At 32.4% G+C, this 16,555-nt stretch overlaps 1 long non-coding RNA gene across 1 annotated transcript in view; it reads left to right on the forward strand.

Moving 5' to 3' along the window:
* LOC132938230 (uncharacterized) overlaps positions 1 to 13,541 on the forward strand; it is a 44,354-nt gene extending 30,813 nt beyond the window's left edge. The window contains exon 3 of the long non-coding RNA XR_009663891.1: positions 12,917 to 13,541. This is a non-coding gene — a long non-coding RNA (uncharacterized LOC132938230). The remainder of the gene's footprint in view (positions 1 to 12,916) is intronic.
* Positions 13,542 to 16,555: the final 3,014 nt, after the last annotated feature.

Consider the following 16,555-nt stretch of genomic DNA (forward strand, 5'->3'; position numbering starts at 1 on the left):
CGATTGCTTCGTAAACAAATATTGTCCCGAATGTTGAATTAATTTCTGGACTCGTTGAAGTTTTGCAGGGCAGTATAGACGGCCAATGTGCTCGGTGGAGTTATTGTTTGTGTCGCTTTGACAGATTGTTATAATCTATTTTATTATCATATTATAGTATATCGGCAACGTGCAGGTATCGCGGGTAAAGGGCTTTTCGACCACCTATACACGCGCCAGCGAGGGGGTCTGCTCGCGTTTTGGATATAATATTATTATAATATGTACGTGCATATATTATAAGATATAGACGTCACGTGTACGCGGGATCAGATGCGTGGGACGGTGATGCGTGTGGTGGTTTGGAAATACGAAAAAGGTCCGCTAGGGAGACGATGGGTAGGTAGGTGTGTGCGACGATGCGGAGGAGGGGCAAAAAATAAAATCGGGGTCCGGCGACGACGATCGGCTGCAAACGGATTACGCGTATATTATACACTATATGCACGACCCAGCGGGGCTGCCGCCGGATAAGTACACATGTATAATAAATGATAACGTATATAATATATATAGTCGTTTTTCCGTCCTCAAACGCCGCCGGAGCCGTATTTTCACGCAGCACAACTACAGCTCTACAGCTATATGCTACGCACTATACAAAATAATATAACGACGACCACTCGGCGTTATTTATAGACATGTGTGTGCGGGCGTGCGTGCGGTGTGCCCGTGATTTACACAATAGAAGTTTTGGCGAAAAAATCCGATAGAGCACATATATACACAGTATATATGTATGTGTATAGAACAATATCATACTGTGCGAGACGAAGCTATGTAAGATAATATGTATATAATAAAATATCGTCGATTGTATATATAATATACTGCTGCAGATATCGCGAGCTCATCCGCTTCGACCGGGTCACAGGGGATTCGGTTTTTTCTCTTCTCATTTTTTTTTTTTTTTTTTATTATTTAAAGATATATTTCCGCACATACGTCGTATATATATATATAATATATATATATATCTATGTGCGGGTAATATCACACGATGATATTATATACTTGCGCACATCCCAGCAGAAAAACCCTCTGATGTCCTGCAGACAAATCTCATAGCGATGACGACGTGTGTATATATATATATTCGCTGCGGTGTTAAATTTATTCGCACCACGACGAAACGCAAATCGGCAACGTAAACCCTCGGGGTTCCGAACGCGTGTTGTTACTAGACGATAAATAGCAAACAATACGTAATATATGAATGTTGTCTACGATTTATCACGTATTTTATAGCTATTGTTATTGTTTTACTTATTATATATTGTATCTGCAGCATAACCGTTTTATATTTTATTTTTTTAATAGTATGGTGTCTAAAAAACTAAAACTTATGCTGTAATATGATTTTTAGATTTTTAGATTCGGAACGATGAATGTATTGATTTTACAATGATGTGTGTTTTTTTTATTTTCTTATTTATTTTTTTATTTTTGTGTCTATCACCTGGAGCAGTAAAACTGCTCGATTTCCTTCAACAGTATTCGGGAGGTAAAAATTTAAAATTCCCAATAGTTTTCAAAAGCGCCAGGATAAACAACATAAAAATTAAGGAAAAACGAAAATTTTTACGGATAATCGGTTTTCGACAAAATCGATTGGATAATAGAATCGCTCCGATCGAAGGTCTCGTATTCACGTCATTTTCGTATAGATTCAGTCAGCAGATAATATCATATTATTGTTTCTTTTTTTTTCGTCCAAAACATTCGTTAATTGGCCATCACTATTAATAATAATTGTCTCGTGAAAAGTAATATTATGATTTTATCACGACGAATATAATATCATATTTTATACATCGGTATAGTACAAAACGAGACCGTCTCGTATAGTGTACCTATATACCTACTTCGCAGATAATATTATAATGTCTTTGTAATTATTTGTGGCACGGATGCCCGCATAATATATAATATGACACTATATTATAATAGCTTGTACGTATATCAAGATGATCATCGCATAAAATATAAACGAGACGAAAAATTATGTATTTAACGATTTTTGGTGATGTTCGTCCAATCGTCCAATACACATTTGCGCAAATAATACAACGCTATAGGACACGTATTATATGTATATTATATTATAGCCTTGGACGCGGTCGTCGCCGAGACATAAATTATTCGTTAAAACCAATATTTTTACGCGCATTTCCATTTTTAGTAATAGAAGCGGACGTTTTCGGACGTTTTTTTTTATAATAACTAATGGCCAACTTTATACACTGAGCGTATCTGCCGACGGTCACTATATATTATAATACTACATCGACCATCGTGCGTATCTACCTATAGACATAATATACAACCACGACGTGTTTCCGACGAACACGATTTAACTAAAAGCTTATGGTAATATTTAAAAAAAATACTATATGATTAAGATGAGGCTTTGTAAGTGTTTAAATATTATTACATAATAATATTTATAATATTATTCTTATTTACAATGACTTATCCGGCGACGAACGCCAGTTTGCGAGTTGTATCGGTAGGCACTCTCACCTCGGTCTCGCGTTATTGCAAGACGGGGTGAGTCGAAGGAAAAAAGCGGCTTTTTTTAAAAAATAATAATATTATATTACGACGACTATGGTCGCATACCAACGTCGCGTCGTTTCGACAACGACGATTTGATCGAGACTCCTCGTTTCTCTAAATCGTCTTGGAAAAAGTTGAACCTTAACTATATATTATTATAATATTAGGTATAATGTTATATTTGCGCCACGTGATGGACGGCAATATTTTATTTCCAAACCGCACTTCCTAAACACCGGAACGGTACCTATAGAAGTACCAACATATAATATTATTATGTGATTTATCGTCGACGTGCGATATTTTACGTTTTAATTTATAAATTAATATTGCATTTAAATAACTGTGAAACGTGATTTAAAAATTAAATTTAAAAATATTATTATAATATAATAAACAGATTTTGTTCGTATATTAGAATTTAGAAAAACATTATCCATTTCAGCCGAATCAATTACAATTATGTACCTACTTAATTATAATAAATCGCATTAATAGCACCTTAACGGTGTACCGCAACTGAGCTATAAACGCGTATCTGATATACGGAAAATATACCATTTCACGCCACGCTATATAGGTAGGTACATTTAAAGACGTAGTGTGGGTATAAACATATGCTTATTGTCTGTATTATAATAGCTATTATAGCGCGTGACATCTGTTTAATATTATTGCCGGCTATATTATTATTATTATTAAGGATAAGGTTGTGCGTACTTGTTACCCGGTACTCGGTTTCGAACATCGTAGATGTGGACTAAGATTATAACATTATAATCATTAACTATCGAGTAAAATATATTCGTTTTTCTGGGACGAACAATAATAATAATTAATATTCGAAATGGATTTACGGTACCGTCTACTCCTCTGTAGCAAGTTTTACTAAAATCTGCTATGATCTACATCGAGGTATATCTTCCTAGTCCCTAAATATACTCCGTCTCAATGGTAAAAAAAACATTTTTTATCTCTCTATATATAAGACATACCTACTTGTATAATTTATTATAATATGATGCATGTGTTAAATTATACGCGCGATAACGTGTCGTGAGATTATGGTAAATAAATAATAATATTATAGAAGTTACTCAAATTTTTATATTTTTCTCCTCACATTAATAATTGCTGGTCAAGGTGAACGCACTGTTTTTTTTTTTTTTAATTAAATAAAATTTTCAATTGATAATATTGTTATACCTATAATATGTTAATTTCGCAGTTATCTATACTCTATTAGATAACCGTGGTTAATTTCTACGATTATGGTTGCATTACATGTTTAGTCCTTATTTGAATATTTTAAAATTGATACGAACTGTGCGTGAAATGGAAATTGTTACCTATATTATGCTATTGTGTTGGTTTTGCGTTTAAACAATATCATATTAATATATAGTTAAAATGCACACCTAAATATTATCAGTCCGGCCGACCCTCCACATTATAACGCTGTAGTTGCATAATATGAAATCTATTCATAATAATTAGTACCTATTTGCAAGTCACGGTCGATGTATGCTATAGAGAATAGAGATCGTTCCGTGTTTGTGATGTATCACTCTTATTTTTCCACACTAATTATATATTTTGAACTTTAAAATTTTAAATCGACTTTTATATTTTACAAGATTAAATTGTTAGATGATATTATAATTTTTTTTTAAATGTCTTAAAAATATCCATAATATCAGAAAAGTTAAAATTTTTTTGTACCGTTTTATTCTAAGAAATGTTATAAGATGATTTTAATTATCTTTCGTATTTGGTACCTACCTATGTGGCTATAATATAATTATTTAAATTTATTACACTTATCCGGCGTTTAGCCATTTTAAAAACATCTATCGTGGTGTCCTAAATGTTGATCCAATATAGGTAGGTACAGCTAAAATAATGTTATAAACTGTAAAAAACAATAGATTTTGTTCAGTTTCAATTTCTAATGTTATAAATATGTTAACATATTATATGGAACATATGTATGTTATACAAAATACAGTTTTATATTATATGAGTAGACTTTGAACGTAAAAAACAGTTAAAGTTTTCACAGTTTCAAGGTTAAAAGTTTGAAACCATTTCTTCAGACACATCAGAATATTATGTATTAAGTTTCTACATTCCCATGACAGTTGCTTATTCGTGCTTCATGCTTTCATATTCTTACAACAACATTAACAATTATTAAAGTTCATGTATACCTATATGTATGTATAGTAGTACCATTTAGTATCAAGGTATGAATATATTATGTATTATGATAAGTAAATCTTCTTAGAATATTTTTCACTGTATATAGTACTATAGGTATATATGCTCGCGCATTTTATACACTTCATATGTATATATTATAGTTTAGGCTTTCGAATGTTGAGTATAATAACAATAACGCGTACAAAGAAAGTCCCTCGTCTTACATTCAACCGCCGACCTTCGCCGCGAAGATCAATACTGTATATAGCATATACCTATATGTATAGGTATAAGTAAATAATAATAATAATAATAATAATAATAATACATATTATGTATTATGTGTGTATATAATAAATAAGTGCGCGTTCCACTCGCTGCTATAACCATATTATATGTATATTATAATATATAATATTATAAAATATGTGTACACCGGAGGTTTTTTTTCCCTAGGAAGCATCGCGTATCGCACGTTTTTTTTCCCCACTGCCATACGATGTGACCAGAAAACACATTCGGAAACGGCCCCGAGTGTTTTACGTTATAATAATATAACAGGTATATATATATTATAATGTGCGCGTGTGCGTTTGTGCCCGCTTATGTTATTGGTGTAGTGCGTGTATAGATTTTTTTCTCCAAAAAACAGCCGTTACCCACACGAGCGGCCGCACGGATATAAATTCACGTTGACAGGATTACTGTTTTAAGGTTATTAAAAACGAAAAAAAATACAAAAAAATCCGATTGCCCGCTGCAGCAGGGAAGCGTGCAGTGCGGCCGAAATCGATTTTTCGACATTTCGGACCGACGACGAACGCTGTTTACATTTCGTGCGGCCATATTATAATAATAATATACGTTTATTATTATATGCGTAAGTGTCGTGTTACCGGACAATTTATTATTGTAGGTAGGTAGGTATACGTCCAGCGCCGGCCACCATAATAATGGTATACGGTTACGTCGTATGCCTACGCGTAAAAACTGTATGTATTTTGTTTCTTTCTCTCGGAAACGAAAACAAATGTATATAAAAAACCAAATAAATACACATTTTATAGATAGATATAATATACTATTGTGAGCGTATATTATTATTATTATTATTATTATTCGGCGCGTTTCCGACGATTTTATTTTCGGTTTATTAGATACACAATATTTGAATATCTCACATCGACAGCTGGCGACGCACATCGTCGTGCAACGATTGGTCGTTTCCACGGCTACTTGCTATGATTTCTAAAAGTCAATATGTATTTGAACAACAATATACTATATAGTGTATAAATTATATTATAACTGTTAAAAATCGGTACCAACTAAAACAAAAACTTCAAATTATTTCTAAGAATTGTATACCTAACGAAACAAAATTTGTAACTCATAACATCATAAATGCTCTTTATGTAGCTCTTACTGCTCGCTGTGCTATACGCCTATACAATAATAACGTATAATAATAAAAATGATAAATATTTTTTGTTTGATAAAAGTCATCTTGCAGTCGATCGCTGTTCATATACTTGTTCATATCCATATGATATTGCACATCGATTTAGTGCGATATTAATATATATATGTTATATTGCATATTATTATAATTATTACTCAGTTGTTCCGATCATGTATGGATAGTTGCAAACATAATATATTATGCATTTAATATTTATATAAACTGACACTTTATGTCGCTATTCTGTTTCGTATTTTCGTGTCACGCGAATCCTCACAAATCGTAAAATCTTTCAACGATTGAACGATGACATACCACAGACACGTGTACAATGTTTATCATTTATACGTATTAAATTTAATTTTAATTTCCATCAGGTTAAAGTATATTAAGTACTAGTACTGATGATTTAACGAAGCACGCCCAACTATAAAATAAATACAGCTACCTATATATTAATTAAAATAAAAATTATAAAATTGTTTCTTGTTTTCTTCTTAAAGACTCGAGAGGTACGCCTGCAGTTGGTATACCATAATATATTATGTATATATTATGTCGTATACAATATTAAAATGTATAATCTTTAAAAATGTCATTGTCAAATTATTGGAAAACTATTTAAATATTATATATACCAACAAACAATGTCTCTATGGTGTATATATAAATAAACTACCGTCTATACCTACGCCGCCCTACACGCATCACTATTATAACTTTAAATGGATTATTTGTACGCCACGAATGACCTGAAATAAGAAATAACGTAAAATGTTTGGATGTGGATAATACAGGGTATACAAGTAAACCAAATAACTTTTACTAAATTGTAAACAGGAGAGTATAGAAACAAATTTAGTTTCACGTGTATTCTTATGTATGTATAGATACTACGTAAACGTGTTTTGTACTCGCGGGGCTCTTGAGTGTATAACTTTTTTATTTTGACGACTATGTTACATGTAAAGTCAGAACTTCAAAAGTTGAAGGCAATTTTTCGGCTAACGTCGCACGATAAAAAAAAAACTCAATTTGAAGAAGAAAAAATGTTATGTGCCGTTCCTTTTTGTCTAGATACAATATTAATAATACATGTCCCCTCGGACCTCTTGATCAACAACAATATTAAAACGGACGTGGTAAGACTATAGCGTCGAGACTTTGGGCGTATAACCTAACCGCAGCTCACGGTCGTGCGAGTTATACCACGCGAGCGGCAACCGCGTTAACTACGAGCGTCTTATCACCAGGTCCTTTTATTCGACCCCTTCACCTCCACCCCATCACGGAACCGTCCAGGCCAAGATTTTAGGTAATCCGACGGTGGCAGAGTATCCCGTGTCCTATGTATATACGAGCACTTATCCATCGTAGTGGGCCATTTGGCGCAGTGCAGGTACCAATTTATTATAATAGCCTATACATTATTCAGCACTATATTATACCGCGTGGTTAATCTAATATTCCGCGATGTTTTGTGTCCGTGGTTGTGGTTTGTCACGCGCCTCCGTTTAAAATCCGTCTCTTATAATATAATATATACGTCATATAGCAGACCCGCGGCCGGTTTAATTTATTAAAACTCTCCATCACGGGAAAATGTGCGCACGGTGGCGCGGCGGCAGTATTTCCCGGGGGATGAATTCGAGGGGCTCACGTCGGCGCGGACGGGCAGAGAGTGGGGGGGAGACAGAGCGAGGGAGAGCGAGGGAGAGAGACGGAGAGAGACAGAGACAGAGTGACAGGGACAGAGAAACAGAGAGAGTAACAGAGAGCTAGATAAAGAGGGAGACGGTGGTATATATAGCGAGCGGGAGAGGGACGCAGATGGTCCACCGGTCGGCCCGCACGGAGGCTGCAGCGGGTTGGGTTTTAACGCTGATGTGCGGTCTCTAACTCGTATCTCTCGCGAGCACCCGGCCAATGGATTTTCCCCCCAAGAGCTCTCGTCGGAAATTGAACAAAGTTTGCACCCCCCTCCATCGTCCTCACCAGCGGTTCGTGCCCACTCGCCCCGTACTCACGCCGCCGCTCACAAATCGCGGTCCCCATCCTTGCCACCGCCACCGCCACCATACCGACGCCGATCGTTCTCTGACCTCTACCGCCCCCGGGCTCAGACGCTGTATATATGTGTATGTGCGTGTATATATATGTGTATGTGTGTGCATGTGTATGTGTGTGTGTGTGTGTGTGTGCGAGGACCGGTGATGCCGTGCTGTATATACGCACAATTCTCGTCACGGTTATTATTATTACACCACTGCGGCGCACTACTATTTGCTACGTTTAATAATGAAAATTGCTTTTTGTATACGCTGCGTGCCTTAAGTATAATTTATATATATAAATGGAAATGGTTTTCCACGCGTCGACGGCGACGGAACATGTGTATATATTATTACGCCAAATGATGTCGGCAGCTACTATGTTACACGACTTATACTACACATCATATTATTATTATATTATTATAAACATTTTTTTTTAAATTAAATTGTAGCGAATTCGACAAAATTGTATGCACAATGTCACATTGTACAAAAATATTACTACGAGAACATGTTAAAACTTCAAAATTGTAACTACATACACCTAAGTCTATAAAATATAGTATTTGTGATTTAGGTACGTCGCTCGTGACGTATATTGGTATAGCTGAGTATTAACTATAGTTGAAAAAAAATATGTGCTCGATATCTTGATTTTAAATGTATGGGTCAAAAGTATAATATTATGTTCGCACACGTGCGTTATTTTTACTCAAAATTTCACTGCTATACTTATATATTATACATATATATAAATATATTTAAAATGCGTATATAAATTACTAAAGCCATATAGAACACATATTATAGTTAATTTCATTCAAACTTATATTATTCAGAAATAATAAATTCATATAGATGTTACACGTTTGTGAAATTCTCTAGGAAAATGTAGAGGTGATAAATAATGCCCGTCTAAACAGTGTGAATTGAACATAATATTATTATGTGTTTTGCGCGTCATGCATTATTATTATGGTCGGGTTGCAATGTTCAAATTTTGAAAATGACATAATATAGTTATTGAGTTATTGTGTATTCAGATATATTTATAAATTATTTTTTATAACCTTAACATAATATTTAATAAAATAATGAAAAATAGTAAACGAGTACTATTAAATATGCATGACTCCATACATATTACACATAGATGAAACATATTATATTGTCACTCGAACTTAATGACATTACATATTATTATCTTCAGCGATGATTATGATAAATTTTAAAATGTTCAATGATATTATTATATAATTATCCACCACACTCGCTCAGCAAAAACAAAAACCTTAAACAACTCATGGTCGAGCATAAAATAATAATCTGTCAACCGGAAACACGCATAATGGATTCCGATTAAATGGTTTACTCAAAATATCTCGACTATTTGTCGTACTTACCTATAGTCGTAGTACCTATATACATATAATATATATAGGTACTACTATATCGCTTTATATAACATTAGCTATATTATATAAATTATGATTATCATATTCGTTAGCAATATTAGATAATAATATGATATGGGGGACGGAGTGGCCGACCCGAGTTCGATACCTCGGTCGCGGGCAGCATTTTTCTTCGGGCGAGTCACGGTGTCCGGAGAACAAGTGCTGCCATCCCCCACCCGGGCAAGGCAGATACCTACGGGTGCCCAAATTAAAAATTCTGCAAAAACAAACACGCATGTGTAAACTAATCTACAATACCCTCCCCTTCAGTACCACAGGCTAATGACCTAGTAGTCGAAGCCTTAACCCTAAAAAAAAATAATATGATATATTGTGTACTATGTGAAATATGTACCAACTATTGTAACGATAGTAATAATTATTTAAATCGGACCCGCACACGTACGCACACGCGCAGGTATTCGAACACGTTTTGTATACGATATTATAACATAATATAATAGTATACGGACGGTTTGTAATTTATTTTTCTATCGACCGCGCGTTGTAGGTACACAATAGTCGACCTAAGTTCGAGGACACAAAAAAGTCCGGGATTCAAAAATTGTTTGGTTGTGGGGTGCGGGGGGGGAGGCGATGACCACAAAGGGCGACGATAACAATAATAATATGTGCGCCGTGCACGGCACAACAATAGTCTGATTATTATATATTTCTTTGGCCGTGTGCGTGTGAGTATAATATTATAATAATATATATAACGAGGCGAGCGTATAGGATTACCATCGGCGGTGTCTGCATACGGGGCGGGACTCGGGACCCATATAGCGGCCATTATTATTGCAGCGCAGCAGAGGTCCGCGTGTTTATAAATATAATAATATCTCGATTTTTTCATTTCTCCACAACACTAAATATTTTCATCCCGAGTGTTTTACGGTGAATAATATATCTGTCGAACGGCGTAATAAAAATATTATAAGTTATTGTTTTTTTTTTTTTACGAAACTAGTATTATAATATATTGTTTTATATACATATATATACACATAATATATAGGTTCATGCATATTATTATATATACATGGTGCTTCTAATACACCTATATATAATATAATATATAATATATAATAGTAGTTTGTTCAAACTGTGTTTATTCACAGTAGGTATGCGCCGCGTAGGTATATATAATAATATGTTACATGGACGATGTAAAATTATGTTTTCGAATATATTATATAATATTAGATACCTACATAATATTTTAGTTTTGATTCGTCGTTATACAGCCGTGGCTGCAGGTATCCGGTGGAATAATAAAATAATAATATTAATATATTTTTTTTTGATATACTTAAGAGCTGCGTGCCATACGGAAAAATATCTTATAAACCATAATATATAAGATATTTTTCTACATGTTATATAGGTAGTATATAGGTGTAGTCGAACGTCGTTATACTATAATACGTATATAGCTGGCATGCAATGCGACGAGAATAATTCGAATACTTTACAATAAATTTAAATCCATAAAAAAAAAAAAAAATGCACGATACGCATAGGTATACATCGTTAGTCATCTTGTAAAAAAAATACCCAAGTAAACATATAGTACTATTATAATGTACCGGTCACTTTCGTTATTGAGTGTTATATATATAGGTATCTCTACATATATAAAAATATCTAGCTGCCTACTTGCATAAAAATTGAAGATGAATAATTTATAAAAATAAATACGCGCGTTAGTGCAGAGAATATTATAATATTTAGATATATTTTATTGCCGCGATCAAAACTACTGCGTCCAATTCGGCCGTTGCTCTGTGGGTTTTCAATATATCATGACTATTACTATTACAAAAAAAAAGTTTTTACTTCACACTCTTCGTGATCGAAAGGTGTCGAAAGAAAAAAACACCATGTAAAAAATGAACGTCCGGTCGGAACTATGCAGCGCGTATATTATCAATCGTCGTGTAGTCCTGGGCTGCAGTAATTTATAATTATATTTATAACGATGCGTACGAGTGTATAATATATATTAATATATGTATGGGTACCGCGGTCCGATTTTTGTACCGTATTATACCGCGTATGTGGTTACTATCATTGTGTTTATTGAGGCGCATTTTCACTTAGCTATACGTCGTGTATGGTGTCACACATGGGCGTGGGTGTGGGCCGTGGACGCGTGGTAACTAGGTGTAACTGGATATAACCATGGTAAGTGTAACGAAATTTGAACTGAAGTCAATTATTGATATAGGTACTCGGTTGAAACTCGGTTATTACATGATACCAAAATGGTAACGTCCAATCACAATTTGATCGACACGACACGACACGACACATGACGTATTATAGCTGTGAACCCGGATTTATATACTTATTTGCGATAGAAAGTTATAAGCTGTAACGGGAACGCTGTTTAATTTATTTGTTATTTTTCTAGTTACCCGTTACAGATTCACCCCCCGCTGGCCTAAAAATTGATAAGCTTTCTATCACGAGTATAGATTTTTTAAAATAATAGAAAAAAAACCACTTCATATATTAAAACGTCGTAAATTATGTTTGCATTACTCGTTTGACAATAATTTAGTATACCATGATAATTATATATTTATACAATATTATGTATATTGCATATTATACAAAACAACTATATAGGTATTATAATACCTATAGGTATAGAGGATAATTAAAAAAAAAACAATATTATTTATACATAAACGTATATTAAATATTATGTGATAACTGCTGTAGCCCGAAGGTCTTACATTGCGCGTGTTATCTCTATTTTAATAATATTATAACCATTTAAATTTATATATTATAATATTGTCTATAACCAAAAACGATTAGTTACGTGTGGTCGTCTCAGACGTGAGATTTCATTGTATGTTTGTGCATATTATTACTGTCTAACGTTTCATTGTTTTTGTAATTTTTTTTTTTTTTATATAAAATTTAAAACTGGTTCAGTATACAGTGTTTTTTTTTACATTTCTTTACGTACGTATAATATATTATTATTAAGTATTAACCTGTTTAAAAAAAAATTTACAATACCTATAGCATTATCGATGGAGTTTGGCCAAAACTTTATAGCTCGCCTTAGTGTCTGCGTACTGCACCTGTAAAATATCTATAATAATATATTCATGTGATTTCAGGGACTCGACCGCACCGGAATGAGGAAACGATCATATAATATTATCATGGATTGTTGGGAGCACGAACGTCGCGACCTGCAGCTGTACGGCGGATACCACCGCAGCGATGACACGGAAATCGCGTCATCAAAAGATAATAACAATATAACAATAATTATTATTGTTATATTATTATCATTATTATTGCGACCGATTTGCTGCAAGTCGACGGTGGCGGCGACGGCGTCTTTCCCACTACAATAATAATAATAATAATAATAGTATTATGTAGCCCGCGCACAATGAGCAATAAAAATTAATATCACCGGTTCAAACGGCTCTGTTAAAATGTCCCGTTTACGACGGCGTTATCAGTGTTTAAACGGTTGTTATTACGAGCCATTTTGTACCATACATACATAACATAATAATATATTGTTACACATACATATCACCACCGCATATATAATAGCTAGTGTGTGTGTATGTGTTTTTATTTCTAGACTTTATTATTTTCTTTACAGCGTACCGTTTAAGATTATTACCATTTTTTTTTTTTTTTATATTTTTATTATTGGTTGTATACACTTATTATTATTATTATTATATTTACTACGATCATAAATCCCGCTTACAATGATTTCAATACGACTAATTTTTTTATATATTTTTTATTGTATTTTAAACGGACAGGTTTATCGGTTTACTGCGTTTTTATTTTTATGTCTGTGTACATAATATACGTATTAAAACAGTATAATAATAATACGACTATGTACACGACGAGAAACAATATTCTACACACATGCAAACAACAAAATATGACCAATGTAATTTTATATAAACGCGCAACAATATTTAAACGACAATAACGATTTATATTGGATCAGATTTTACTATTAAAAAATCGTATCGAAATAAATCCTCTCGGGATAGGTAGGTTAGGTTTGAACTATAATATCTATCTTACATGCAGGTAGCAACTATGTACCTATAATTTTATTTGAGATTGCCGAAAACTACTTAAGTCTGACTTTTATCATGTGAACCTATTATTATTATGATTATTATTATTTATTCATATATTTTATCATTTTTCCGCTGTTTTTTTCTTGTCAAATTAATTGTCATCGTTTCTTTTATTGTGCATAAAGTCATAAATATCTTTTTATATTCATCATTATATTTTTATTGTTCATGCACGGCTATACTACTATTCACAAAAGATTATAATTATATATTTTTATTACCTCAATATTTTTTATATATAGGTACAAATTATAAAATCATCATTCATCATATACAATGCTAATTATCGTTCATCTGTAAGAAAACATATAATTAAATTTAAATTGTTACACTCCTATATTAACGATTTAATACAGACGCTTCTTTGTACCAATACACAAAATGCATATATACTTAATACCCATATCCTATAGGCTATATTTTGTTATAATTTATAATATAAGACAGTACGACCGAATTATATTTTTGAATTATAAGCGATTTGTACTTATAGGAGCATATTTGTGTGGAGAAATAACAAAATGTTTTATACTGTATAATAAAATAACATTACATAATAATGTAATAGGTACATAAAAATTTAATTTAATATCATGTCTAGACTATATACGATATCGCGATAACTTGTACCTACCTATAGGCTATATAATGTAATAATTATTATAATCTACATGTAGAATTATTAAACACATTACGCATACAACGCTTATATTATAATATTATGCCGTAAAAGTGTAAAACTACACTACATAAAAATTGTTCAAAAATAATATTTACTGATTGAAATACATACAGACTAAAACATGTAAGTACCTAACAGGGTTGGGTAAAAAAGTTGTTTTTTTAATTTGATTCACTGTCAGTTCCTCCAGATGACACGACGTTTATAAATATTATAATTTATTACTATAGTTAATTTAAATATTGCTATTTTCAATGAAAATAGTAAATACTAAATTCTAAAATTCCCATACAGTTATTCACAGAAATATAAAATTTAACTAAGCTAAATTTGACTTCAGGAAAATTGTTCAATAATTAACTGATTGAAAATATATATATACACTAAAACATGTATTTAACAGCAGGATTGGGTAAAGGTCCCTCAGATGACATGTAGAAAATATCATAATATAATATATTACTATCTAGTTAATTTGAATATTGCTGTAAAAATATAGAACACTAAATTCTAAAATTCGTATCATTTACATTATATCTATATAATATTATCATGGTTGTGTATTTAAATGTTATTTTATCAATCAGTCGTCGACATTATAATATTGTACAATTGTTTTAGGAAATATGAGTCGTACCTTTATAAAAATAATGAAATCGCTAAGATAATATTGTGTTACTTAACATTTATAGCCACTTATATTTGTTATTTGTGACTGACGCTTATATTCATCGTGACGTTGAATTTCATAAAAGCAAGTAGGTATATATTATTATATATAAAACTACATCACTACGCGTAATAATATCGTACTATATTTATAAGGTTTTTATACTTTCGTGTTTAGGATAAAATACGGTACCTATAGGTATAGGTTTATATATACCGAAGAAAAATCCAGACGCGTTTTTCGAATAATTAGAATTAAACTTCAAAAACTTTGAATAAGTAAAGGTAAACGTGCAGGAGTCTTAAAATCGAGAATAAAATATTTTACAGTTTTCATAAAATGTATATTCTTATCAGACATTTTACTTTTTATAAGTTGTGTTTACAGTCACCATAAAAAACTTGTGTTTTAACAAAATGTCTCGCTATAGTCACTATATATACATATAATATATAGAAATAAAACGAACAAAATCGTTTACCACCGTACATATTATTATAAGGCTTCTACAGCAATGCATATTTCAATGGCACAATTTATAAACTTTTAATTAAACTCAATGTCAACGCAGTAAAAAGGTAGGTGTATACTCGGCAGCACTCACACAATGCATATCTGTACGACTAAAAATAATTGATAATAATAATAATAATAAAATATAATAATAATATAATTTGTTTCTTTTTTTCCAAAATCCAGTTCAATTTAAAACCGATAAAACGATTGTCGACAACATCTTATTGTACAATCTATTATTATATGAGTAGGTATGGTTCAGTGTGTGAAAATATTATCTGATTTGACTTTTGTGTCAGCCATAATATTATATTAATATGATTAAAGAATCGTTTAGCTTCACGTGCGGGACCATTCATCACACGTTATATTATTATTCGCTAAATTGTGTTATATTATATTTTGTATAATATAACATCCGGCTGAAGTGACCCGTCGAGTTGCAGTGATGCACCCAAACTGCAGCAGGATTCAGCTTCTTCGTGGAAATCGATTTTTTGTAAAAAAAATGCAGTTATGTATTTGCATAAGTACCTATAATATAATATCATAAATACAATGTCTAGAGATATGGGTATACGTGTGGGGTGAAAAAAAAATCGAGAAACGTCATGTTTCCTTCTGAATAAATGCTGTTCCGAGGTACATATTTAATATAAATTATAACCTAGTTGTTGAGCCGTATTCGTTGTCTATAAAATATTCAATTACCGCACTAAATCTGAATACACGAAAATGAGTAGGTTGGGTTCTTTCAGTAGTT

Source organism: Metopolophium dirhodum, chromosome 2 (genome assembly GCF_019925205.1).
Source record: "Metopolophium dirhodum isolate CAU chromosome 2, ASM1992520v1, whole genome shotgun sequence".
Taxonomy (NCBI): domain Eukaryota; kingdom Metazoa; phylum Arthropoda; class Insecta; order Hemiptera; family Aphididae; genus Metopolophium; species Metopolophium dirhodum.